Source organism: Mirounga angustirostris, unplaced genomic scaffold (assembly GCF_029215605.1).
Source record: "Mirounga angustirostris isolate CCGP_5_RB_7025 unplaced genomic scaffold, mMirAng1.0.hap1 SCAF_7, whole genome shotgun sequence".
Lineage (NCBI taxonomy): Eukaryota > Metazoa > Chordata > Mammalia > Carnivora > Phocidae > Mirounga > Mirounga angustirostris.
In genome coordinates, this window is record NW_026991715.1 from 43,025,111 (window position 1) to 43,051,980 (window position 26,870).

The 26,870-nt window shown below is 40.4% G+C and overlaps 1 long non-coding RNA gene and 1 pseudogene across 1 annotated transcript in view; one reads left to right on the top strand and one right to left on the bottom strand.

Annotated features, from left to right (window-relative positions):
* The window catches only part of LOC135365383 (uncharacterized), a 74,877-nt gene that overhangs the window by 43,383 nt on the left and 4,624 nt on the right, over positions 1-26,870 (bottom strand). The window lies entirely within an intron of this gene.
* On the top strand, positions 10,590-16,920 carry LOC123854441 (hsc70-interacting protein-like; annotated as a pseudogene).

The following is a 26,870-nucleotide window of genomic DNA, read 5'->3' on the forward strand; positions in this document are numbered from 1 at the left end:
TAAGAGCCTAGGCATACACCCTCACATATACAGCCAACTAATATTTGACAAGGGAGTCAAGAATATTCAGTAAGGGAAAAAAAAAACTCTTTTCAAAATGGTGCTAGAAAAACCTGGGTAACAATTTTCAGGATAATGAAACCAAACACTGATCTTACATCACTCATAAAAATTACCTCAAAATGGATTAAAGACTTAAATATAAGACTTGAAAATGTAAAACTCCTAGAAAAAAAACACAGGGATAAAAACTCTTGATGATGGTCTTGGCAACAATTTTTTGGATAGAACACCAGAGCGGAAGCAACAAAAGCAAAAGTTAGTAAGTGGAACATGAAACTAAAAACTTCTATACAGCAAAAGAAACAACAAAATGAAAAGGCAACCTACTAAATGGGAGAAAATCTTTGCAAGTCATGTATCTCATAAGGGGTTAATACAAAATATGTTAAGAACTCACAACTCAATAGCAAAAGCCAATCTAATTAAAAGATGCACAGAGGACCTGAATAGTTTTTCCAAAGAAGACATACAAATGGCCAAGAGATACGTGAACAGGTGCTCAACATCAATAATCATGAAGGAAATGCAAATCTAAAACCACAAGGAGATATCACCTAGGGGAATGTAAATTGGTGCAGCCACTGTGGAAAAGAATATGAAGTTTCCTCAAAAAATTAAAAACAGAACTTCCACATGATCCAGTAATTCCACCGCTGAGTATTTATCCGAAAGAAATGAAATGATTATCTCAAAAAGGTATCTGCATTCCCATGTTCACTGCAGCATTATTTTCAATAACCAACACATAAAAACCACCCAAGTGTCCATCAATTAGACGAAAGGATAAAGATGTGGTGTGCGTGTGTGTGTGTGTGTATGTGTTATTCAGCTGTGAAAAAGAAAGAAATCCTATCATTTGCAACAACATCAATGAACCTCGAGGGCATTATGTTAAGTGAAATAAGTCAGAGAAAAACAAAGATGGTATGATCCACTAATATGTAGCATCTTAAAAAACAAACTCACAGATACATAGAACAGATTGGTGGCTGCCAGGGGTTGGGGATTATAGGTGGGCAAAATGGGTAAAGGTGGTTAAAAGGTACAAACTTCCAGCTATAAGTCCTAGGAATGTACAGTATTGAGTACAACATGGTGACTACAGCTAACAATACTATATTGTATATTTGAAAGTTGCTGAGAGTAGATCTTAAAAGCTCTCAGCACAAGAAAAAAATTGTTAACTATGTGTGGTGATAGATGTTAACTTATTGTGGTGGTGATTTTGCAGTGTATACATATATCAAATCGTTATGTTGTACTTATAAAACTAATACACTGCTATATCTCATTTTAAAAAACTTACGTAGATGGGGCGCCTGGGTGGCTCAGTTGGTTAAGCGACTGCCTTCGGCTCAGGTCATGATCCTGGAGTCCCGGGATCGAGTCCCGCATCGGGCTCCCTGCTCGGCAGGGAGTCTGCTTCTCCCTCTGACCCTCCTCCCTCTCATGCTCTCTGTCTCTCATTCTCTCTGTCTCAAATAAATAAAATCTTAAAAAAAAACTTACGTAGAAGTGAAGGGAAGTAGTCTAGATGGCTTACAAGGTTCTTTTCATGGTCTGACTTCTGCTCAACTCTCTCATCTCCTGGACTATCACCTTCTCAAGACCAAGACAACTTCCCAGCCATTGCTATTTCCCAGCACAGGGAATGGTGTCTTTTATCATCACACTCCTCTACTAGGACATTCTGTCCCTCTCTTCACTTGATTCACTTCAACTTATTCTTCAAGACTTACTCTTAGTTCCTCTAGAAAGTTACCCCTACCCATGCTGAGTCAGATGAGTCTCTCCTGTAATGCTTTGGCAGCCATAACTAAACTTTTTCATCCTTCCCCCACTGGGCTATAATCTTTTAATTACATTTCTTCTGTAAGAGACTATGAGTTTTGCAGCTGTAGGAAGAGTATCTTATTTATTTCTGTGCCCTCACTGACTAGTGCAGGGGCTGAAACAGACTCAACCTTGGTTTGTTGAACCAAATGGCAAGGAGAAATTACTGACTAAAAAAATATAGCTGATTTCTAACTTAACTAAAATATTTATAGCTTAAGTGACTGATGAGAACAGTTTTCTGACTGTATATTCTTAGTGGGATATATTCAAGAACTAAAGAAAGCAAATAAATATTTGGTTTCGGTAGCAGTGTCGTAATTCTCAAAGCATTTTGCATACTGTAGGACAGAGTGAATAAGTAAATATATTGATGCCACTGAGAAACAGGGTTTTCACTGTGGGAGAAGGAAGATATAAATATGAATGGGAGAAGGTAGGGGGAAATCAAATGTTATTAAATTTCAATTGGCCATGAACTCATGGTTTTGTTTTTTTAAGATTGTATTTATTTATTCGACCACAGAGAGAGAGACAGCGAGAACAGGAACACAAGCAGGGGGAGCGAAAGAGGGAGGAGCAGGCTTCCTGTGCAGCAGGGAGCCCAATGGGGAGCTTGATCCCAGGACCCTGGGATCATGACCTGAGCTGAAGGCAGACGCTTAACGCCTGAGCCACCCAGGCACCCCGAACTCATGGTTTTTAAAATATAGTTTTTAGTAACAATGAGCACACCTCTCTTCTCAAGCTTGGCGTCTAAGGCTGACACCTTAAATGAAAAGAAACAGGGCTCCTTATATAAATAACTAGTTCCAGATCTGGAACAATAAAATAGAAAGTGAGCCTAAAACATAAGCCTAATGGGGCAAGTCAAAAGGATACAGCTTAACAGGGCTCCTACAGAACAAATTTGGGGCAATTTGATCATCAAACAGGATAATGATGTTAATATGCTGGGGAAAAAAAAAAAAGATCCAAGAGCCAACAGTGATTATGACAGGGCAGAGAATGAGAAAAAGAAAACTGTTCTTTACCAAAGAATACCCTAAAAAAACTAAAAATACAGAAAGGGGGATCAAATTAGAAACACATCATTTCATGAACTCTAGTGTAGTAATGGACTCAGGCAAAAATCCTCATTGATGCTGAAACTACTGAGTGACAGGTTGGGAAAAAGGACCCTCTCATGGCCACAGAGCATCACTCTAGAGATTACTTAAAAATATAATGGGAAACTATTATCTTCCAGTCGAGGTCTGTTGTCACTTTTAAAAAGTGCTCACATGTAGCATCGCGTTACCAGGACAGACCGAAATGATGTGACTCCTGATGCAATGCAGTAAGTACACATTATATATAATATATATTATAAGGATCTGTATCATCAAAATTAAAAGTCTACCTTTTGCCAAAAGTGTCCAAGTTGAATTATGAGGAACAATCAGAAAAATGGTGAATATAAAACATTTATGCAAGACACCAGGTCTGATCTCTTCATAAATGTTTTATGTCTTGGGGCACCTGGGGTTCAGTTGGTTAAGTGTCCAACTCTTGACATCAGCTCAGGTCTTGATCTCAGGGTCGGGAATTCAGGCCCCATGATGGGCTCCACACTGGGTGTGGAGCCTACCAACTAACTAAATAAATAAATGTTTTATGTCATGAAAAACAAAAGCAGAGGTAGACTAAATTAGAGCAGATTAAAATAGACAAAATGCAATGCGTGAACTCTGATCCAATTTTAAAAACAAGTCATTTTTGAGATAAGAGAAATTTAAATATGGACTATATATTCATGATATTGCATATGATATTGGTATTACATAGAAAAATGTTATTCTTAGACATGTATCATATGACCTAACTGATATGAGGAATTCTTAATCTCAGGAAACAAATGAGGGTTGCTGGAGTGGTGGGGGGTGGGAAGGATGGGGTGGCTGGGTGATGGACATTGGGGAGGGTATGTGCTATGGTGAGCGCTTGAATCACAGACCTGTACCTCTGAAATAAATAATACATTATATGTTAAAAAAAAAAAAAAGATAGTAGGAAGGGAAAAATGAAGGGGGGGAATTCGGAGGGGGGGAACGAATCAAGAGAGACTATGGACTCTGAAAAACAAACTGAGGCTTCTAGAGGGGAGGGGGGTGGGGGGATGGGTTAGCCTGGTGATGGGTATTAAAGAGGGCCCGTTCTGCATGGAGCACTGGGTGTTATACGCAAACAATGAATCATGGAACACTACATCAAAAACTAATGATGTAACGTATGGTGATTAACACAATAAAAAGAAAAGAAAAGAAAAAGAAAAATGTTATTCTTGTAAAGCTGTTCAAATGGAAAGGAAAAAAAGAGAGACAAAGGGAGGCAATCTTGCAAAATATTAACAATTGCTGAAACTTAGATGGTTTTTCATTGTACTTTTCCATAGGTTAGAAATTTTCAAATAAAAGTTGGTAAAATACTTCTAAGTTTGTACGGTTTTTGGTTTGCCATCATTTCTTTTTTTACATTTTACCTTGATTTCCTTCTTTTGCAGCTAAGTTCCTGCGTTTCAGTGGCAATTCTTCCCACACTAATTGACCACCAGTTTAAGAATTATTTAGGCAATTACCTAATATCCAGAAGAGGGCAGCAGAGTAAAACTTTTCTTTAATTAAAGGATGATCTTGGTGTGTTAAACTTTGCCAGTTATCTGAAAATCAGACTTTACCTCACCTCTCTCTCATGAATAAAGCAGTTGTGTCAGTGTTCCTCTTAGAAAATTAAAAAACTCAAAAGGCTATCACTGAGACTTCTATTTTTCAAATCTAAAATCTAGACTCAATGTTTATTATCTGATAGGTCATTCCTATTCTCCTGTCCCCTCTGACAATCAGTTACAACCAAGGAGAGGCTGTATCAAGACACTTGATAACTTCTTTTCTGGTTTCCTGTTCTGAAAACCATCCTGCTCCTAGCTGGCCATCCACGTGCCCACCCATCCATCCAGCATTCATCTACCCCCCCCACCCCCGCCCCCCCATCCGTCTTGGCAACCACTATTCCTCTGAGCTTCCTAAACTATTTCTACATGGTAGTGCTCTGGAACCTTCAATGACTCCCTACTACCTATACCTCAGATCTCAACATATCCAATGGTGTGATTCTACTCTGCCTGAAAACCTAATTTCCTACTACTACTAATGCAAATTTTTGCTTTACTCAGATTATATTTTTGCTCTGTGAACCCACTGTGTTCAATCCCATCTCTGTACCTTTGCTCATGCCCATGGTTCTCAAACTTCTTGGTCTCATAATTTGATCTGAGAGGCAGCTGAGAACCAATCGCATGGAATCTTCCAGTTGATATTCAAAGCTGCCACAACCAACAGTGTACTACAGAATTCTATGGGGCATCATTCACACTATTGTCCTAATAGATTTGTGGATTTACTACGTTCCACTAGATGGCAGCAAAGTGTCTGGAGGAAGTGGTGGCTTTTGCTAATTTAAAGACTAACAGAGATCATTTTTTTCTTCTCCTTTTTATGCAACATTTTAGGTCCTACAGCACAAAATAACTTCCAAATACTTTGTGACTAATTTTGTCAATATGTAATATACTACTGTAATTCAAAGAACTGGCATTAACTCAATATCCAATGAAATGCCTTATCACATACTCTCCTTCTCAAAATTTTGCACCACAGTATGCGGTTCTAACACTCGATTCTAAAACATTTTTGTCCTCAGACTCCATTATACTTTTGAAGAGTATCAAGAGTCCCCAAGGGGCTTTTGTTTATATGGGATATATCTACTGATATTTCCTAGATCATATGAAAACTAATGCTCTAAAATATTTATTAATTCATTAAAAATAAAAACTCAAAATCTATTACATCTTAATATAGATAACATACCTTTAAGAAAAACAGCTAATTCCCACCCCCTCCCAAGTAGTGAGAAGAACAGCATTTTTTACAGCTTTGCACAAGTATTTCCAGCTTAATAAAGGAACTGGATTCTTTTTTTTTTTTTTTTAAGATTTTCTTTATTTGACAGAGAGAGAGAAAGAGCAAGAGAGAAAGAACGCACTCATGAGAGAGTGAGCACACAAGCAGAGGGAGCAGCAGAGGGAGAGGGAGAAGCAGACTCCCCACTGAGCAAGGAGCCCTAAGCGGGACTCGATCCCAGGACCCCAGGATCATGGCCTGAGCCAAAGGCAGATGCTTAACTGACTAAGCCACCCAGGCGCCCCAAGAACTGGATTCTTGAGACAGGGGAAGATGGCAGAGTAGGAGGACCCTAGGATTACCTCGCTCCATGAATACAACTGGGTAACTATCAAGTCATCTTAAGTATGCTAGAAATCGACCTTTAGACTGACAAAACAAACTCCACAACTAAAGGTAGAGACCACATTGAAGAAGGCAGGAAGTGCAGAGACGCAGTTTGGGAGAAACTGATTGTGGCCACTGCAGTGGGGAGGGAGCTATGGTTGCAGAGAAGGACTAGAGACAAGCTAACACACAGTGGAGGGCAACAGGAAAATGAATCCCCATAGCAATTGGCTTAGAAAGCAGGAGGGCCCAAATTTCCTGAGTTCTTCCAACCAGCCGGGCTTAAAGCCTGGAGTTCTAAAGGTCAGCATGCTTGGCTCTAAGAGAGTTCCAGAGGACACTGGGGCTGCTGTAAGAGCAAAGGCAGGTCAAACACTCTGCAGACTTACAGCTTGGGAACAGTGATCTGAAGAGCACCTGGGGCACACATGATGAGGTTAGTTCCTCATCTCAGAGCATATCACAGAGAGTCAGCGTTCATGATGAGACTCCTCCCGGAAGAAAAGAACTCACAGACACCATTTCCCATCCTGCCCCTTAGCATAAGTACAGGGCCACCTGCAGGAACCAGCACAGACACTTGCCACCTAACTTACACCAAGCCCTGCACCCCCACGCACTGGTGGAGCCATCCCTCCCAGTCACACCTGCCTCAGTCCCAGCACGGCAGGCCCTTCCCCCAGAAGACTGGCCCAAACCCATGCTCACACCTCATCTCCTAATGTGGGAGTTTTGGGACCCTCAGTTCTGGTGGCAGTGGTACAGCCCCAACAGGTCTCATTTCATAAGCAGACCAGAGCACACCTACTTGAAACTCACCACAATCAGGCCAGGGACCAAAGACTGCCCACAAGAGGCAAAGAGAGCCTCTGCAGACAACTGACCCGATAAAGCAGCCAGGACACAAAAGCAGAGTGCATGCAACACACAATGGATATACTCTCAAGAGCACCAGGCCCTAGGGAACAGGTGACATTACACTGCAGGGACCTCTTCTTCATAAAGCCATTACTCTCAAGAACAGGAGACATAGCAGACTTCCCTAACACAAAGAAACAAGCACAGAGACTTAGACAAAATGAGAAGACAGAGGAATTTGTCCCAAATGAAAGAACAGAACAAGACCACACCAGGGATCTAAGTGAAAAAGAGATCAGTAATAATGCCTAATAGAGAATTTAAAGCAACGATCATAAGGATACTCCCTGGGCTTGAGAAAAGAGTATAGGACATTAGTGAGACTATTAACACAGAGATAAGGAATAACATAGAAGAGATAAATGGCTCAATAAACAAAATGAGAAACATATTTGATAGAATAAACAGCAGGCTGGAAGAAGCAGAGGAATGAATTGGTGACCTGGAAGAAAGAGTAATAAAAGTAATCAAGCTGAATAAAAGAGAGACAAAAGAATTATGCAAAATGAGAATAGACTTAGGGAACTCAGTGACTCCATCAAACATAGTACATTTGTTATTACAGGAGTCCTAGAAGAAGAAAGAGAAAATGGGGCAGAGAATTTATTTTAAAAAATAATAGCTGAAAACTTATCTAACCTGGAAAAGGAAATAGATATGCACATGCAGGAGTCACAGAGAACCGCCAACAAAATCAACAAAAGCAGATCTACACCAAGACATATTGTAATGAAAATGGCAAAATATAGTGATAATGAAAAATATTAAAAGCAGAGAGACATGGGGCATCAGGGTGGCTCAGTCAGTTAAGCATCCAACTCTTGATTTTGGCTCAGGTCATGATGTCAGGGTCCTGGGATAGAGCCCCACATCAGGCTCCACACTCAGCATGGAGTCTGCTTTTCTGCCTCTTTCTCTCCCTCTGCCTTTCCCTGAGTGCACATGCATGCATACCCTCTCTTCTCTCTCTCTCTCAAATGAATATATAAATCTTTTTTTAAAAATAGCAGTGGGGCGCCTGGGTGACTCAGTTGGTTAAGTGTCTGCCTTCGGCTCAAGTCATGATCCCAGGGCCCTGAGATCGAGTCCTACATCAGGCTCCCTGCTCAGCAGGAGCCTGCTTCTCCCTCTCCCCCATGCTCGTGTTCTCTCTCTCACTTGCGCTCTCTCTCTCTAATAAATAAATAAGATCTTTAAATAAATAAATACAGCAGTGAGACAAAAGAAGATAGTTACCTACAAGGGAAACCCCATATGGCTATTGGCAGATTTTTCAGCAGGAACTTTCCAAGCCAGAAAGGAGTGGCATGATATACTCAAAGTGCTGAATGGGAGGGGCATCTGGCTGGCTCACTAGGTAGAGCATGCAACTCTTGATCTCAGGGTCATGAGTTTGAGTCCCACATTGGGTATAGAGATTATTTAAAAAAAAAAAAAAAAGTGAAGTGCTGAATGGTAAAAACCTGCACCTCAGAATAATCTATCCAGCAAAGCTCTCATTCAAAATAGAAGGAGAGAGAGAGTTTCCCAGACAAACAAAAACTAAAGGAGCCCTGCAAGAAATACTAAAGGGGACTCTTTGAGTGGAAAGGAAAGACCAAAAATGACAGTATGAACGTAGGAAACACAAAAGCAGTAAAAATTAATATTTCTATAAAGTATCAATCAAGGAACTCACAAAATAAAAGGATATAAAATATACCTTACACCATATACCTAAAACATAGGGAGGATCCATACTTGGATGATGATGATGATGAGATGGACCCAGAGACAGAAGAAGCTTACAAAAAGTTTGTTTGGAATCTGAGCATAAGCAAAAACAGTAAAGCTAAATTTCAACACATCAGTTTTATAAATCAGTTATGGTGATTTAGCAGAACACAGGAAAACAAGAAAATGTGTCAAACTTATACCAAATTAAGGATGTTATGTTACTAATGTATGCAACTTTAATTTTGTTTAACACTATCTGCCAAAATAAACTTTATTCCCTATAACTTAAAATGTGTGTGTGTGTGATGTGTGTATATACATACATATGTGTGTGTGTGTGTGTGTGTGTGTATATATATATATATATATAATAGTTTATTATGTACAGTTAATTCCACTGTTTTGGCTGCAATAATATCAATTTTGAAAAAAAAAATCCTAAGCTTGCCTCATCACTCAAACATGGCTAGATAACTACTGGATCATTCAGAAAACCCAAGAAATTGATCTGAGGACTAAAAGAGCAAACTACACAACTAGGCAGAGAGAAGAGGCCACACTGTGGAAGGTGCAGAGACGAGATCTGGGGGAGAAAAGGATTGTGGGTGTTGCAGAGGAGAAGTAGTGGTGATCACCGAGAGAGGCATGAGAGAGAAAGCGAATACACTGGAAGAGACGGTTCCCCTTCTTGGAGCACATCTGGACGAGGTGGCATTGCCTCACCAAGGACAAAAGAGCCCACAGATGCCATTACCTTCCCCTGACTCTCAGCATAGGTGCAGAGACACCTGCTAACCTGGGTGGCTAACCTGGACACTGGCTTTTTGCTGCACTTTGCTCCAAACTCCAAGCTCTGGCGCTTTGGTGCGACTGCCCTTCTGGGACAAACCAGCACCAGCCCCAGAAGAGTGAGACCCTCCCCGAGAGCATGAGTGCAGGTATGCCACATACCAGGTCCCTCTACAGTTGAGAGTTTCAAAACTCAGCTGGCCTCCCTGGGATAGAACACAGGTGCACTGTGCTGCAGGACAGGAAGACAGCCCGAAGAGGCACAGACAGGGTGAAGGCAGGGATCTGAGGGAGGCCTGGGACACATGAGGGGAGACTGTTCACTCTTCTGTGAGGGCTTCCTGGACAGTGGTGGGCACAAACCCCTCTTCAGAGACAAGGGAGAGGGTTGGCATTATTTCCCTCCCCAGCCTCTCAGTATAAACTAACACCAGTAAGCAGCACTGCACCAACAGTGGAGGCACAGGCTGCTTACACTAAGCCCTGCCTCCTGCACTCTGCATGTGCTTCTTTACTAGGCCAAGTGTACCTGAGAACCAGAGCAGCAGGCCCCTCACCCAGAAGACCAGCCAAAGCCCCCCACATGCACCAAGTCTGCTGACCACAGAGTGCTGCAAAGCTTCAGCTCTAATGGAAAGAGCATCAGGTCTCTTTTAACAAGCAGCCCAGAGCACACCTAGTTAAAACTGACCACACTCTGGCCAAAGTGCAAACACTCCCCACTGCAGGCAAGGAGAAATTCTCCAGAGGACTGACTGGAGGAAAAGAGCAGCCAAAACACAGCAGCAGAGTACACATAGCATATACCAGAAACACTTTCTGAATCGCAAGGCCCTGGACAGTTTATGACCTTTTCTTACTAAAACCATTACTCTCAGGAGCAGGAAACATAACAGGCTTTCCTAACACAGAGAAGACAAAGACCTACACAAAAATGACAAGATGGAGGAATTCATCCCCAAAAAAGAAAAGGTCATGGCCAGGGATCTAACTGAAACAGATATAAATAACATGCATGATCCAGAATTTAAAACAACAATCGTAAGGACACTAGCTGGACTTGAGAGAAGCATAGAAGACACTAGGGAGTCCCTTACCACAGAAATAAAAGACCTAAAAACTAGTCAGGCCAAAAAAAAAAAAAATGCTATAAGTGAGATGCAAAACCAACTGAATGTAATGACCACAAGAATGGAAGAAGGGGAGGAATGAATAAGTGATATAGAAGACAAAATTACTGAAAATAATGAATATGAAAAGAGGGAAAGAAAAATATTGGATCACAAATGTAGACTTAAGGAAATCAGCAACTCCATAAAGTGTAATAACATCCATATCATAGGAGTCCCAGAAGAAGAAAAGAGGGGAAAAGGGGCAGAAGGTTTACCTGAGGAAATTATAGCTGAAAACTTCCCTAATCTGGGGAAGGAAACACATATCCATATCCAGAAAGCACAGAGAACTACCATCAAAATCAACAAAAGCAGGCCAACACCAAGACATATAGTAGTAAAATTTGCAAAATACAGAGATAAGGAAAAAATCCTAAAAGCAGCAAGGGAAAAGAAATCCCTAACTTACAAAGAAAGACAAATAAGGTTAGCAGCAGATCTCTCCACAGAAACTTGGCAAGCCAGAAGAGAGTGGCAGGATATATTCAATATACTGAATGAGAAAAATATGCAGCCAAGAATACTCTAGCCAGCAAGGCTTGTCATTCAGAATAGAAGGAGAGAAAAAGAGTTTCCCAGACAAACAAAACTAAACCAGCCCTACAAGAAATAGTAAAGGGGGGCACCTGGGTGGGGCTCAGTAGGTTAAGCATCTGCCTTCGGCTCAGTCATGATCCCAGGGTCCTGGGATCAAGTCCCGTACCAGGCTCCCTGCTCAGCGGGGAACCTGCTTCTCCCTCTGCCTCTACCCTTCCCCCCCACCCGCTCTCTCTCTCTCTCTCAAAAATGAATAAAAATTTAAAAAAGCAGTATTAAAGGGGACTCTGAGTGGGCAAGAAAGACTAAAAGAAAGACTAAAGTGAAAAAGACTAGAAAGGAACAGAGAAAATCTTTAGAAACAACTACTTAACAAGTAATACAATACACCAAATTCATACCTATCAATAATCATTCCACATTTAAATGGATAAAAAACAGGATCAGTCTATATGATGCCTACAGAAGATTAATTTTAGACCTAAAGACACCTGCAGATTGAAAGCGAGGGGATAAATGGAGAAGCATTTATCAAGCTAACGGACACCAAAAGAAAGCCGGAGTAGCCATACTTATGTCAGACAAACTAGACATTAAACCAAAGACTGTAACAAGAGATGAAGAAGGGCACTGTATCATAATAAAGGGATCTGTCCTATCCAACAAGAAGATCTAACTATTGTAAATATTTATGTGCCCAACTTGGGAGGACCCAAATACATAAAGAAGTTAATAACAAACAAAGGAACTCATTGATAATAACACAATAATAGTAGGGGACTTTACAATCAGAGAAAGACAAGTATCACATGATCTCACTGATATGAGGAATTCTTAATCTCAGGAAACAAACTGAGGGTTGCTGGAGTGGTGGGGGGTGGGAGGGATGGGGTGGCTGGGTGATGGACATTGGGGAGGGTATGTGTTATGGTGAGTGCTGTGAATTGTGTAAGACTGATGAATCACAGACCTGTACCTGATACAAATAATTCATTATATGTTAAAAAAAAAAAAAAGAAGATAGTAGGAAGGGAAAAATGAAGGGGGGGGGATCGGAAGGGGAGACGAACCATGAGACTATGGACTCTGAGAAAAAAACTGAGGGTTTTAGAGGAGAGGGGGCTGGGGGGATGGGTTAGCCCGGTGATGGGTATTAAGGAGGGCACGTATTGCATGGAGCACTGGGTGTTATACGCAAACAAGGAATCATGGAACACTACATCAAAAACTAATGATGTAATGTATGGTGACTAACAGAACATAATAAAATAAAATTTAAAAAAAAGAGAAGGGGACTTTAACACCCCATTTACAGCAATGGCTATATCATCTAAGCAGAAAATCAACAAGGAAACAATGGCATTGAATGACACACTGGACCAGACGGACTTAACAGACATATTCGAAACATCTCATCCTAAAGCAGGAAAATACACATTCTTCTCGAGTGCACATGGGGCATTCTCCAGAATATTACATACTGGGTCACAAATCAGACCTCAACAAGTACAAAAAAACTGAGATTATACTGTGCACATTTTCTGACCACAATGTTATGAAACTTGAAGTCAATGACAAGAAAAAATGTGGAAAGACCACAAATACACAGAGGTTAAAGAACATCCTATGTTCTTTAAGAATGAATGGGTCAACGAGGAAATTAAAGAAGAAACTTTAAAAATAGATGGAAACAAACAGTAGTGAAAACAGGAGAGTCCAAAACCTTTGGGAGGCAGCAAAAGCAGTCATAAAAGGAAAGTATATAGCAATACAGTCCTTCCTCAAGAAGCAATAAAAATCTCAAATACACAACCTAACCTTACATCTATAGGAGCTAGAAAAAGAACAAATGGGGCACCTGGGTGGCTCAGATGGTTAAGCGTCTGCCTTCAGCTCAGGTCATGATCTCAGGGTCCTGGGTTCAAGTCCCACATCGGGCTCCCTGCTCCTTGGGAGCCTGCTTATCCCTCTGCCTCTCTCTCTCTCTGTCTGTCATGAATAAATAAATAAAATCTTTAAAAAAAAAAAAAAAAGAACAAGAACAAATGAAGCCTAAAGCCAGGAGAAGAAGGGAAATAATAAAGATTAGAGCATACATAAAAGATATAGAAACAAACAAAAACCAGTAGAACAGACCAATGAAATCAGGAGCTGGTTCTCTGAAAGAATCAATACAATTGATAACCCCCTAGCCAGTCTTACCAAAAAGAAAAGAGAAAGGTCCCAAATAGTTAAAATCATGAATGAAAAGGGAGAGATAACAACCAACAGCACAGGAATACAATTATAAGAGAATATTATGAAAAATTATATGCCAACAAATTAGGCAATCTGGAAGAAATGCATAAATTCCTAGAAACATATTAACTACCAAAACTAAAAATGGAAGAAACAGAAAACTTGAACAGACCAATAGCCAGCAAAGAAATTGAATCAGTAAACAAAAGTCTCCCAACAAACAAAACTCCAGGAGCAGATGGCTTCCCAGGGGAATTCTACCAGACATTTAAAGAAGAGTTAATACCTATTCTTCCAAAATGTTCCAAAAGACAGAAATGGAAGGAAAACTTCCAAACTCTTTCTACAAGGCCAGCATTACCCTGATTCCAAAACCAAAGACTCCACTAAAAAAGAGAATTACAGACTAATATCCCTGATGAAAATCAATATGAAAATTCTCAACAAAATACTAGCAAATCGAATCCCTTCATGAAAAGAATCATTCACCACAGTCAAGTGGGATTTATTTCTCGACTGCAAGGGTGATTCAATATTCACAAATCAATCAACATGATACACCACATGAATAAAAGAAAGGGTAAGAACCACATGATCCTTCCAATAGATGCAAAAAAAGCATTTGACAAAGTATAGCATCCATTCTTGATAAAAACCCTCAAAAAAGTAGGGATATAGGGAACATATCTCAACATCATAAAAGCCATATATAAAATGCCCAGAGCTAATATCATTCTCAATAGGGAAAAACTGAGAGCTTTTTCTCTACAGTCAGGAACAAGACAGGGATGTCCACTCTCACCACTGTTATTTAACACAGTACTGGAAGTCCTAGCCTCGCAATCAGACAGGAACAAGAAATACAAGGCATCCAAATTGGCAAGGAAGAAGTCAAACCTTCACTATTTGCAGACAACATGATATACTATGAAGAAAACCTGGAAGACTCCACCAAAAAATTGCCAGCACTGATACACAAATTCAGTAAAGTTGCAGACACAAAATCAACATACAGAAGGAAGATCCAAGATGGCAGAGGAGTAGTAGACCTTAGTTTTGTCTGGTCCCAGGAATTCAGCTAGATGGCTACCAAATCATTCTGAACACCTGTGAACTCAACCAGAGAACTAAGAAAAGAACTGCTGCAACTCTACAAATAGAAAAGCGACCACTTTCTGCAATAATGACAAGACGGAAAAACTCACCTTAAAAAAGAGAACAAGAGGCAGTACTGTCAGGGACCTAATCAGTATGGATAGAAGTAAGATGTCAGAACTAAAGTTCAAAATAACAATTATAAAGATAGTAGCTGGGCTTGAAAAAAGCAAAGAAGACACTGGAGAAGCCCTTTCTGGAGAAATAAAAGAACTAAAATCTAATCAAGTTGAAATCACAAAGGCTATTAATGAGATGCAATAAAAAATGGAGGCTCGGGGCGCCTGGGTGGCTCAGTCGTTAAGCATCTGCCTTCGGCTCAGGTCATGATCCCAGGGTCCTGGGATCGAGCCCCGCATCGGGCTCCCTGCTCTGTGGGAAGCCTGCTTCTCCCTCTCCCATTCCACCTGCTTGTATTCCCTCTCTCGCTGTGTCTCTCTCTGTCAAATAAATAATAATAAAAATATTTAAAAAAAAAAAATGGAGGCTCTAACTGCTGGGATAAATGAGGCAGAAGAAAGAATTAATGATACAGAAGACCAAATGATGGAGAATAAAGCTGAGAAAAAGAAATATAAATGGCCCCCTTCCACACGATCACACTGAGCTAGTACCCGGGCCTGGAATCGGGCCGCAACCTCAGCCTCGCCTGCCGCCTGCCACCGCCTCTGGACCATGGACCCCCGCAAGTGAGCGAGCTTCAGGCCTTCGTGAAAATGTGTAAGCAGGATCCAAGCGTCTGCACACCGAGGAAATGTGCTTCCTGTGGGAGTGGGTGGAGAGCATGGGGGGTAAAATACCACCTGCCACTCATAAAACTCTATCAGAAGACAATACGAAGGTAGAAAAAACAGTAAGAAGGTGGAGGAAAACATAAAGACAGATGAACCATCAAGTGAGGAAAGTGATCTAGAAATTGACAATGAAGGTGTGATTGAACCAGATACTGATGCCCCTCAAGAAATGGGAGATGAAAATGTAGAGATAACTGAGGAAATGATGGATCAGGCAAATGATAAAAAGTGGCTGCCACTGATGCCCTAAATGATGGTGAACTACAGAAAGCCACTGACTTGTTCACAGATGCCATCAAACTGAATCCTTGCTTGGCCATTCTGTATGCCAAGAGAGCCAGTGTCTTCATCAAATTACAGAAACCAAATGCTGCCATTTGAGACTGTGACAGAGCCATTGAAATAAATCCTGATTCAGCTCAGCCTTATAAGTGGCGAGGGAAAGCACACAGAGTTCTGGGCCATTGGGAAGAAGCAGCATATGATCTTGCCCTTGCTTGTAAACTGGATTACGATGAAGATGCTAGTGCAATGCTGAAAGAAGGGGGCCCAGAAAATTGCTGAACATCGGAGAAAGTTATGAGTGAAAACGTGAAGAGCGAGAGATCAAAGAAAGAACAGAAAGGGTTAAGAAGGCTCAGGAAGAACATAAGAGAGCCCAGAGGGAGGAAGAAGCCAGACGACAATCAGGAGCTCAGTATGGCTCTTTCCCAGGTGGCTTTCCTGGGGGAATGCCTGGTAATTTTCCTGGAGGAATGCCTGGAATGGCAGGGGGGATGCCTGGAATGGCAGGAATGCCTGGGCTCAATGAAATTCTTAGTGATCCAGGGGTTCTCGCAGCCATGCAGGATCCAGATGTTATGGTGGCCTTCCAGGATGTGGCCCAGAACCCAGCGAATATGTCAAAATATCAGAGCAATTCAAAGGTTATGAATCTCATCAGTAAATTGTCAGCCAAATTTGGAGGTCAAGCATAATGCCCTTCTGACAAATAAAGCCCTTGCTGAAGGAAAAGCAACGATCACCTAATGGATGTCGCAATAATATAAACCAGTGTACCTCTGACCTTCTCATGAAGAAAGCTGAGGTGCTGTGAAGAGAATCCCTACCCCTCTGCCCCAAATGCAGCTGAAACATTCTATAGTGGTTTGCCATTAGGGTATTCATTCAGATAATGTTTTCCTACTAGGAATTACAAACTTTAAACACTTTTTAAACCTTAAAAATATTTAAAAACATATTAAAAGGGTGTGTTAGTCCCTACATTTTTCTTTACTAATCATTTCAGTTTTTTTCCTTTGGATTAATTGGGCAAGGAAGATACTTCAGTGTGGAAGATTTATTGCTCAGTTTGAGTGAAATAAAGGTTTATTCGTGGGAGGCAAATATAACATTTAAATAGATTAAAAATATATATATAAACAACTACTGGATCATGAGGGGAGAACTCAAAACATAAGTGATAGCATAAAGCAAGACAATATTAGAATAATTGGGATCCCAGAAGAAGAGGAAGGGGAGAGAGAGAGAAGGGCAGAAGGTATACTCTAGCAAATTATAGCAGAGAACTTCCCTAACCTGGGGAAGGAAACAGGCATCCAAGTCCAGGAGGCACAGAGAACCCTCCTCAAAATCAATAAAAATAGGTCAACAACCAACATATAATGGTAAAACTTAGGAGTCTCAGAGACAAAGAGAAAATCCTTAAAGCAGCTTGGAACAAGAGGTCCATAACCTACAATGGTACAAACATTAGACTGGCAGCAGACCTATCCACAGAGACCTGGCAGGCCAGAAAGGACTGGCATGATATATTCAGGGTGCTAAATAAGAAAAATACACAGCCAAGAATACCTTATCAAGCAAGGATGTCATTCAAAATAGAATGAGAGATAAAAAACTTCCAGGACAAAGAGAAACTAAAAGAATTTGTGATCACTAAACCAACCCTGCAAGAAATATTAAAGGGGATCCTTTAAAAGAAAAGACAGCCCAAAAGTAACACAGACCAGAAAGGAATAGAGACAATTTACAGAAACAGTGACTTTCCAGGAAATACAGGGGCACTAAATTCATATCTTTCAGTAGTTACTCTGAATGTAAATGGGTTAAATGCCCCAATCAAAAGACACAGGTATCAGATTAGATAAAAAAGCAAGACCCATCGATATGCTGTCTGCAAGAGACTCATTTTGGGCCCAAAGACACCTCCAGATTGAAAGTGAGGGGGGTGGAAAACAATTTACCATGCTAATGGACATCAAAAGAAAGCTGGGGTAGCAATCCTTATATCAGACAAATTAGATTTTAAACCAAAGACTGTAATAAGAGATGAGGAAGGACACTGTATCATAATTAAAGGGTCTATCCAACAAGAAGATCTAACAATTCTAAATATTTATGCCCCTACCATGGAAGCAGCCAATTATATAAACCAATTAATAACAAAATTAAAGAAACACATTGATAATAATGCAATACTAGTAAGGGACTTTAACACCCTACTCACTGCAATGGACAGATCATCTAAGCAGAAGATCAACAAGGAAACAAGGGCTTTGAATGACACAATGGACCAGATGGACTTCACAGATACATTCAGAGCATTCCATCCTAAAGTAACTGAATACACATTCTTCTCAAGTGCACATGGAACATTCTCCAGAATAGATCACATACTGGGTCACAAATCAGGTCTCAAGCAGTACCAAAGATTGGAATCATTCCCTGCATATTTTCAGACCACAAAGCTTTGAAACTGGACCTCAATCACAAGGGGAAATTTGGAAAAAAACCTCAAATACATGGAGGCTAAAGAACATCCTACTAAAGAATGAATGGGTCAACCAGGAAATTTAAAAAGAATTTAAAAAATTCATGGAAACAAATGAAAATGAAAACACAATTGTTCAAAACCTGTGAGATGTACCAAAGGAGGTCCTAAGACAGAAGAATATAACAATACAAGCCTTAAGAAACAAGAAAGGTCTCAAATACATAAACTAACCTCATACCTAAAGGAGCTGGAGAAAGAACAGAAAATAAAGCCTAAACCCAGCGGAAGAGAAATAATAAAGATTAGAGCAAAAATCAATGAAACAGAAACCAAAAGAACAGTAGAACAGATCAACAAAACTAGAAGCTGGTTCTTTGAAAGAATTAATAAGATCAATAAACTCCTACTCAGACTTACCAGAAAGAAAAGAGAAAGGACTCCAATAAATAAAATCATGAATGAAAGAGGAGAGGTCACAACCAACACCGAAGAAATACAAACAATTATAAGAACATAACATGAGTAAACTATATGCCAACAAACTGGGCAATCTGGAAGAAATGGATGTATTCCTGGAAACTTATAAACTACCAAAACTGAAACAGAAAGAAATAGAAAACCTGAACAGACCCATAACCAGCAAGGAAATTGAAGCAGTAATCAAAAATCTCCCAACAAACAAGTGTCCAGGGCCATTTGGCTTCCCTGGGGAACTCTACCAAACATTAAGAATTAATACCTATTCTTCTGAAGCTGTTTCAAAAAATAGAAATGGAAGGAAAACTCCCAAACTCATTCTATAAGGCCAGCATTACCTTGATCCCAAAACCAGACAAAGACCCCACCAAAAAGGAGAATTATAGACCAATATCCCTGATGAACATGGATGCCAAAATTCTCACCAAGATACTAGCTAATAGGACCCAACAGTACATTAAAAAGATTATTCACCAGGACCAAGTAGGACTTACTCCTGGGCTGTAAGTGTGGTTCAACATCTGCAAATCAATCAATGTGATACACTACATTAATAAGAAAAAGGACAAGAACCATATGATCCTCTCAGGAGATGCAGAAAAAGCACTGGACAAAGTACTGTATCCTTTCTTGATTAGAACTCTTCACAGTGTAGGGACAGAGGGTACACACCTCAAATCATAAAAGCCATCTATAAAAAACCCACAGTGAGAATATCATTCTCAATGGGGAAAAACTGAGAGCTTTTCCCCTAAGGTCGGGAACATGGCAGGGATGTCCACTATCATCATGGTTGTTCAATACAGTACTAGAAGTCCTAGCCTCAGACTAGCCAATCAGACAACACAAAAAAATAAAAGGCATCAGAATCAGCAAAGAAGTCAAACTCTCACTCTTTGCAGATGACATGATACTCTATGTGGAAAACCCAAAAGACTCCACCCCAAAATTGCTAGAACTCACACAGGAATTCAGCAAAGTGGCAGGATATAAAATCAATGCATAGAAATCAGCTGCATTTCTATACACTAAAAATGAGACAGAAGAAAGAGAAATTAAGGAATTGATCCCATTTACAATTGTACCCAAAACCATAAGATACCTAGGAATAAACCTAACCAGAGGCAAAGGATCTGTACTCAAAAAACTATAAAATACTCATGAAAGAAATTGAGGAAGACACAAAGAAATGGAAAAACGTTCCATGCTCATGGATTGGAAGAACAAATATTGTGAAGATGTCAATGCTACCTAGAGCAATCTACACATTCAATGCAATCCCCATCAAAATACCATCCACTTTTTTTACAGAGCTGGAATAAATAATCCTAAAATTTCTATGGAAGCAAAAAAGAACCCGAATAGCCAGAGGAATGTTGAAAAAGAAAAGCAAAGCTGGTGGCATCACAATCCCGGGCTTCAAGCTCTATTACAAAGCCGTAACCATCAAGACAGTATGGTACTGGCACAAAAACACACACACAGGTCAATGCAACAGAAAAGAAAACCCAGAAATGGACCCTCAACTTTATGGTCAACTGATCTTGAACAAATTAGGAAAGAATATCCAATGAAAAAAAGACAGTCTCTTCAACAAATGGTGTTGGGAAAATTGGACAGCCACATGCAGAAGATTGAAACTGGACCATTTCCTTACACCATACACTAAAATAGACTCAAAATGGTTGAAAGACTTAAATGCGAGACAGGAATCCATCAAAATCCTAGAGGAGAACACAGGCCTCAGCCACAGCAACTTCTTCCTAGACACATCTCCAAAGGCAAGGGAAACAAAGGTAAAAATGAACTATTGGGACTTATCAAGATAAAAAGCGTTTGCAAAGGAAACAGTCGACAAAACCAAAAGACAACTGACAGAATGGGAGAAGATATTTGCAAATGTCTTATCAGATAAAGGGCTAGTATCCAAAATCTACAAAGAACTTATCAAACTCAACACCCAAAGAACAAATAATCCAATCAAGAAATGGGCAGAAGACATGAACAGACATTTCTCCAGAGACATACAAATGGCCAACAGATCTATGGAAAAATGCTCAACATCCCTAGGCATCAGGGAAATACAAATCAAAACCACAATGAGATACGACCTCACACTGGTCAGCATGGTTAAAATTAACAATTCAGGAAATGACAGATGTTGGCAAGGATGCGGAGAAAGGGGAACCCTCCTACATCATTGGTGGGAATGCAAGCTGGTGCAGCCACTCTGGAAAACAGTATGGAGGTTCCTCAAAAAGTTGAAAATAGAGCTACCTATGACCCAGCAATTGCACTACTGGGTATTTACCCCAAAGATACAAATGTAGTGATCCTAAGGGGCACATGCACCCCAATATATATAGCAGCAATGTCCACAATAGCCAAACTATGGAAAGAGCCCAGATGTCCATAGACAGATGAATGGATAAAGAAGATGTAATATGTATGTGTATATATACACATACACACACACATATACATACACACAATGGAATACAACTCAGCCATCAAAAAATGAAATCTTGCCATTTGCAATGGCATGGATGGACTAGAGGGTACTATGCTAAGCAAAACAAGTCAGAGGAAGACAATAATCATATGATCTCACTCATATGTGGAATTTAAGAAACAAAACAGAGGATCATAGGGGAAGAGAGAAAAAAATAAAACAAGATGAAATCATAAAGGGAGACAAAGCATAAGGGACTCAATCATAGGAAACAAATTGAGGGTTGCTGGAGGGGAGGGGATAGGAGGATGGGGTAACAGGGTGGTGAACATTAAAGAGGGTCCGTGATATAATGAGCACTGGGTATTATCACTGACCTCTACCTCTGAAACTAATAATGCATTATATGTTAATTAACTGAATTTAAATTTAAAAAAAGAACACAGTAAGACTTGTATAGATGGGGAAATTTTAATCATATTTCCCCCACCCTCTCCAAAGGGTAGAATAACTAAATGGATTTTGAAACAATGAATCTGGGAAGAAACTATTTGCCATGCTTAAAGTTTAGATGTGAAAAACTTTTGTATTCATCATTAAAGAAAAACTGACAAACCAAAACAACCCAAAACAACAACAAAAACCAAAATCAATATATAGAAATACTGCATTTCCATACACCAGTAATGAAGCAGCAGAAAGAGAAATCAAGGAATCAATTCCATTTACAATTACACCAAAAACCGTAAGATACCTAGGAATAAACCTAACCAAAGAGGTAAAGGATCTGTACTCTGAAAACTACAGAACATTTGTGAAAGAAATTGAAGAGGACACAAAGAAATGGAAAAACATTCTATGCCATTGATTGGAAGAACAAATGTTGTTAAATTGTCTATACTACCCAAAGCAATCCACACATTTTATGCAATCCCTATCAAAATACCACCAATATTTTTCACAGACCTAGAACAAACAATCCTAAAATTTGTATAGAATCAAAAAAGATCCCAAAGAGCCATAGGAATGTTGAAAAAGAAGAGCAAAGCTGGAGGCATCATGATTCCAGACTTTAAGCTGTATTACAAAGCTGTAGTGATCAAGACAGTATAGTACTGGCACAAAAACAGACACATAGATCAACAAAACAGAATAGAAAACCAGAAATGGACCCACAATTATATGGTCAACTGATCTTCAACAAGCAGGAAAGAATATCCAATGGGAAAAAAACAGTCTCTTCAACAAATGGTATTGGGAAAACTGGACAGCCACATGCAGAATGAAACTGGACCACTTTATTACACCATACACAAAAATAAATTCAAAATAGATTCAAGAGCTAAATGTGAGACAGGAAACCATCAAAATCCTAGAGGAGAACAAAGGCAGCAACCACTTTGACCTTGGCCGCAGCAACTTCTTATCAGCTATGTTTCCAGAGGCAAGGGAAACAAAAGCAAAAATGAATTACTGGGACTTCATCAAGATAAAAAGCTTCTGCACAGCGAAGGAAACAATCAATGAAACTATAAAAAACTTAAAAAAAAAAAGGGTTAGTATCCAAAACCTATAAAGAACTTACCAAACTCAACACCCAGTAAAACACATAATCCAGTAAAGAACTGGGCAGAAGACATGAACACACATTTCTCCAAAGAAAACATCCAGACAACTAACAGACACATGAAAAGATGCTCAACATCACTCATCATAAGGGAAATACAAATCAATACCACAACTAGATACCACCTCACACTGGTGAGAATGGGTAAAATTAACAAGTCAGGAAACAACAGATCTTGGCAAGGATGCAGAGAAAGGGAAACCCTCTCACACTACTGGTAGGAATGCAAACTGGTGCAGCCACTCTGGAAAACAGTATAGAGGTTCATCAAAAAGTTAAAAAGGGAACTACCCTACAATCCAGCAATTGGACTACTAGATATTTACCCAAAAGATACAAAAATACTGATTTTAAGGGACACATGTATCCCAATGTTTATAGCAGCATTATCAACAATAGCCAAATTATGGAAAAAGCCCAAATGCCCACTGACAGATGAATGGATAAAGAAGTTGTGGTGTATGTACACACACACACACACACACACACACAGGAATGTTACTCAGCCATAAAAAAGAATGAAATCTTGCCATTTGCAATGATGTGGATGGAGCTAGAGTGTATTATGCTAAGCGAAACAAGTCAGTCAGACAAAGATAAATGTCATATGATTTCACCCATATGTGGAAACAGAACGGATGAACATAGAGAGAAAAAAAGAGAGAGAGGTAAACCATAAAACAGACTCGGGGCATGGCTCAATCAGTCAAGCATTGGATTCTTGGTTTCAGCTCAGGTCATGATCTCAGGGTCATGAGATCGAGCCCCACACTGGGCTCTGTGCTCAGCGCAGTCTGCTTAAAATTATTTTCCCCCTCTCTCTCCCTCCCCCTCTGCTCCTCTCCCCTCACTCTCTCTCTTTCTCTAGCTCTTAAATAAATAAATAAATAAATAAAATCTTAAAAACAAAACACAAGACCCTTACCTACAGAGAACAAACTGAGGGTCACTAGAAGGGAGATGGGCAGGGGGATGGGCTAAATGGGTGATGGTTATTAAGGAGAGCACTTGTTGTGATGAGCACTGGATGTTTTATGTAAGTGATGAATCACTAAATTCTACTCCTGAAACTAATATCCCACTATATGTTAACTAAGTGGAATTTAAATAAAAACATGAAACAAAAAAGAAAAAAAAGATCTAAAATCAGTGATGTAAGGTTCTACTTATGAAGCTCAAAAAAGAGTAAAACCAAAGAAAGTAGAATGTATAAAATAATACAGAACAGAAATTAACAAAATAGAAAAAAGACAAACAGAAGAGAAAATTAATAAAGCCAAAATCTTTCTTTGAAAAAAACAGAAAACTCCCAGTTACAACGAGAAAGGAAACACCAACCACCAAAATCAGTAATGAAAATGGGGTTCTCACTATAGATAATATAGACGTTAAAGGGACAATAAGACTGTATTTATGAAAACTTTATGCCAACCAATTTGCCAGATTAAATGAACAAATTCAATGAAAAATATCTCACTAAATTTGAAAGAAGATGAAACAGAAATTTTCAATAGCACTATATCTTTCAAAGAAATTGAATTCAGGAGGAGGGAGCGAGATGGCAAAGTAGGAAGATCCTGAGCTTACTTCCTCCCATGGACATACCAACATCACCAACTACATACAAAACAACTATCTCTGAAGACAAACTGAAGACTACCAGAACAGATCTTATACAACTACAGATATAAAGCCACATTCAAGATGGTGGGAGGGGCAGAGATGTGATCTAGTCAGGACCCACAGCCCCTGCACAGTGATCTCCTGCAGAGGGATAGCACAAACATACAGGCCCTCAAAGAGGAACAAGGGGTCCAAGCCCCACATCTGGATCCCCAGTCAAGAAACATGCATGGGGGGCGCCTGGGTGGCTCAGTTGGTTAAGCAACTGCCTTCGGCTCAGGTCATGATCCTGGAGTCCTGGGATCGAGTCCCGCATCGGGCTCCCTGCTCGGCAGGGAGTCTGCTTCTCCCTCTGGCCCCCCCCCCTCATACTCTCTCTATCTCATTCTCTCTCTCAAATAAATAAATAAAATCTTTAAAAAAAAAAAAAAAAAAAAAGAAACATGCATGGGAAAAATGAGTCCCCATTACAAACGGCTGTGAAAGCCAGTGGTGCTTACATATGGGAGACCCAGAAGGCAGTAGGACACTTAAAGGACAGGTGCATAATGTCACTCGGTCCCAGTTCCAGAGCAGAGGCAGCAGTTGGACAAGCACCTGGCTTACACGGAAAGGAGATCCATTCACCAATTTTAGGACATGTGCCACAGGGGCAGGGATCTGGTAGAACATTCTCCAAAGCGTACAGTGTTAACAGACACTTTTTTATTCATTTCCCTTCTCCCCAGCTGGCCCAGCCTGGCAGCAGCCATTTCTAACACTCTACCTACTGCGCTAGCACCAATCATCTGGCCGCAGCCTCCCTCTGCAGACTTCACCAGCCCAACTTGCCTGCTCCAGCCTGGCACCCCCCAAAGCTGTTCCCACCTGGCCACACCTGGACGTGGAGGCGGCTGTCCCAGAGTCCCAGCCTCCCCATTACCCCATCCCCGCCAAGCAACCTCCATCCCAGGGGAAAGAGCCAAACACGAAAGGACCTGCGATAGTCACAGCCGGACCTCACTGCCAACACACGGGAGGCCTATCCCATCCACACACATGCCCACCAGCTGTTGCTCCAGGACTTCACAGCCAACTGCGTGAGGGGCCAACCCTGCACATGAGCATGCTCACAGCAGTTATGGCCTGGACTCTCAGCCAGACGTGGCTAGGCTTCACAGAAGCTGCACATCCACATCCACAGGCACATCCACAGCTGACGTGGCTAGGCTTCACAGAAGCTGCACTGGGGAACAGCTCTGCACACCAGTGAGTCCACACCAAGTGCAACCCAGCTACAACAGGAGGGTACCTGCAGCCCAAACAGGGGAGACCACTAGGGCACCTGGCTCAAGTAATGAGGGGTTGGGGGGTGGGGTCGCACAACTGGACCTGACAGGATACCTTCTGCATAAAGCCACTCCTTCAAAACTGGAAGGAAACCATCAACAGAATGAAATGCACCCTATCTACTAAATGAGAGAAGACATTTGCAACTGATAAAACAGATAAGGGGTTAATATCCAAAATATATAAAGACCTCATACAGGGGCGCCTGGGTGGCTCAGTCATTAAGTGTCTGTCTTTGGCTTGGGTCATGATCCCAGGGTCCTGGGATCGAGCCCCACATCGGACTCCCTGCTCAGCGGGAAGCCTGCTTCTCCCTCTCCTACTCCCTCTGCTTGTGTTCCCTCTCTCGCTGTGTCTCTCTCTGTCAAACAAACAACAACAACAACAAATCTTAAAAAAAAAAAAAATGAACTCATACAACTCTATCAAAAAAAAATCCAATTGAAAATGGATAGAGAACCTAAACAGACATTACTCCAAAGAATACATACAGATGGCGAACAGACACATGAAAAGATGTTCAACATCACTAATCTTCAGTGAAATTCAAACCCAAACTACAGTGAGATATCACCTCATACCTGTCAGAATGGTGAGTATCAAAGACAAGAAATAACAAGGTCAGCAAAGATGTAGAAAAAAGGGAAAACTTGGGTACTGTTGGTGGGAATGCAAAATGGTGTAGCTGCAATGGATAGTCTGGAGGTTCCCCCCAAAATTAAAAATAGAAATACCATACAATCCAGCAATTGCACAGCTGGGTATTACTGGAAGAAAACAAAAGCACTAACTAGAAAAAATATATGAATCCCCTTGTTCACTGCAACATTACTTACAACAGCAGAGATATGGAAACAACTTAAGGGTCTATCAATAGATGAATGGATAAAGAATATATGGTATAAAAATATACAATGGAATACTATTCAGCCATTTAAAAAAATGAAACCTTGTCATTTGGGACAACATGGATGGACCCAGAGGGTATTATGCTAAGTGAAGTTGAGTCAGACAGAGAAAGACAACTATCAAATGATTTCACT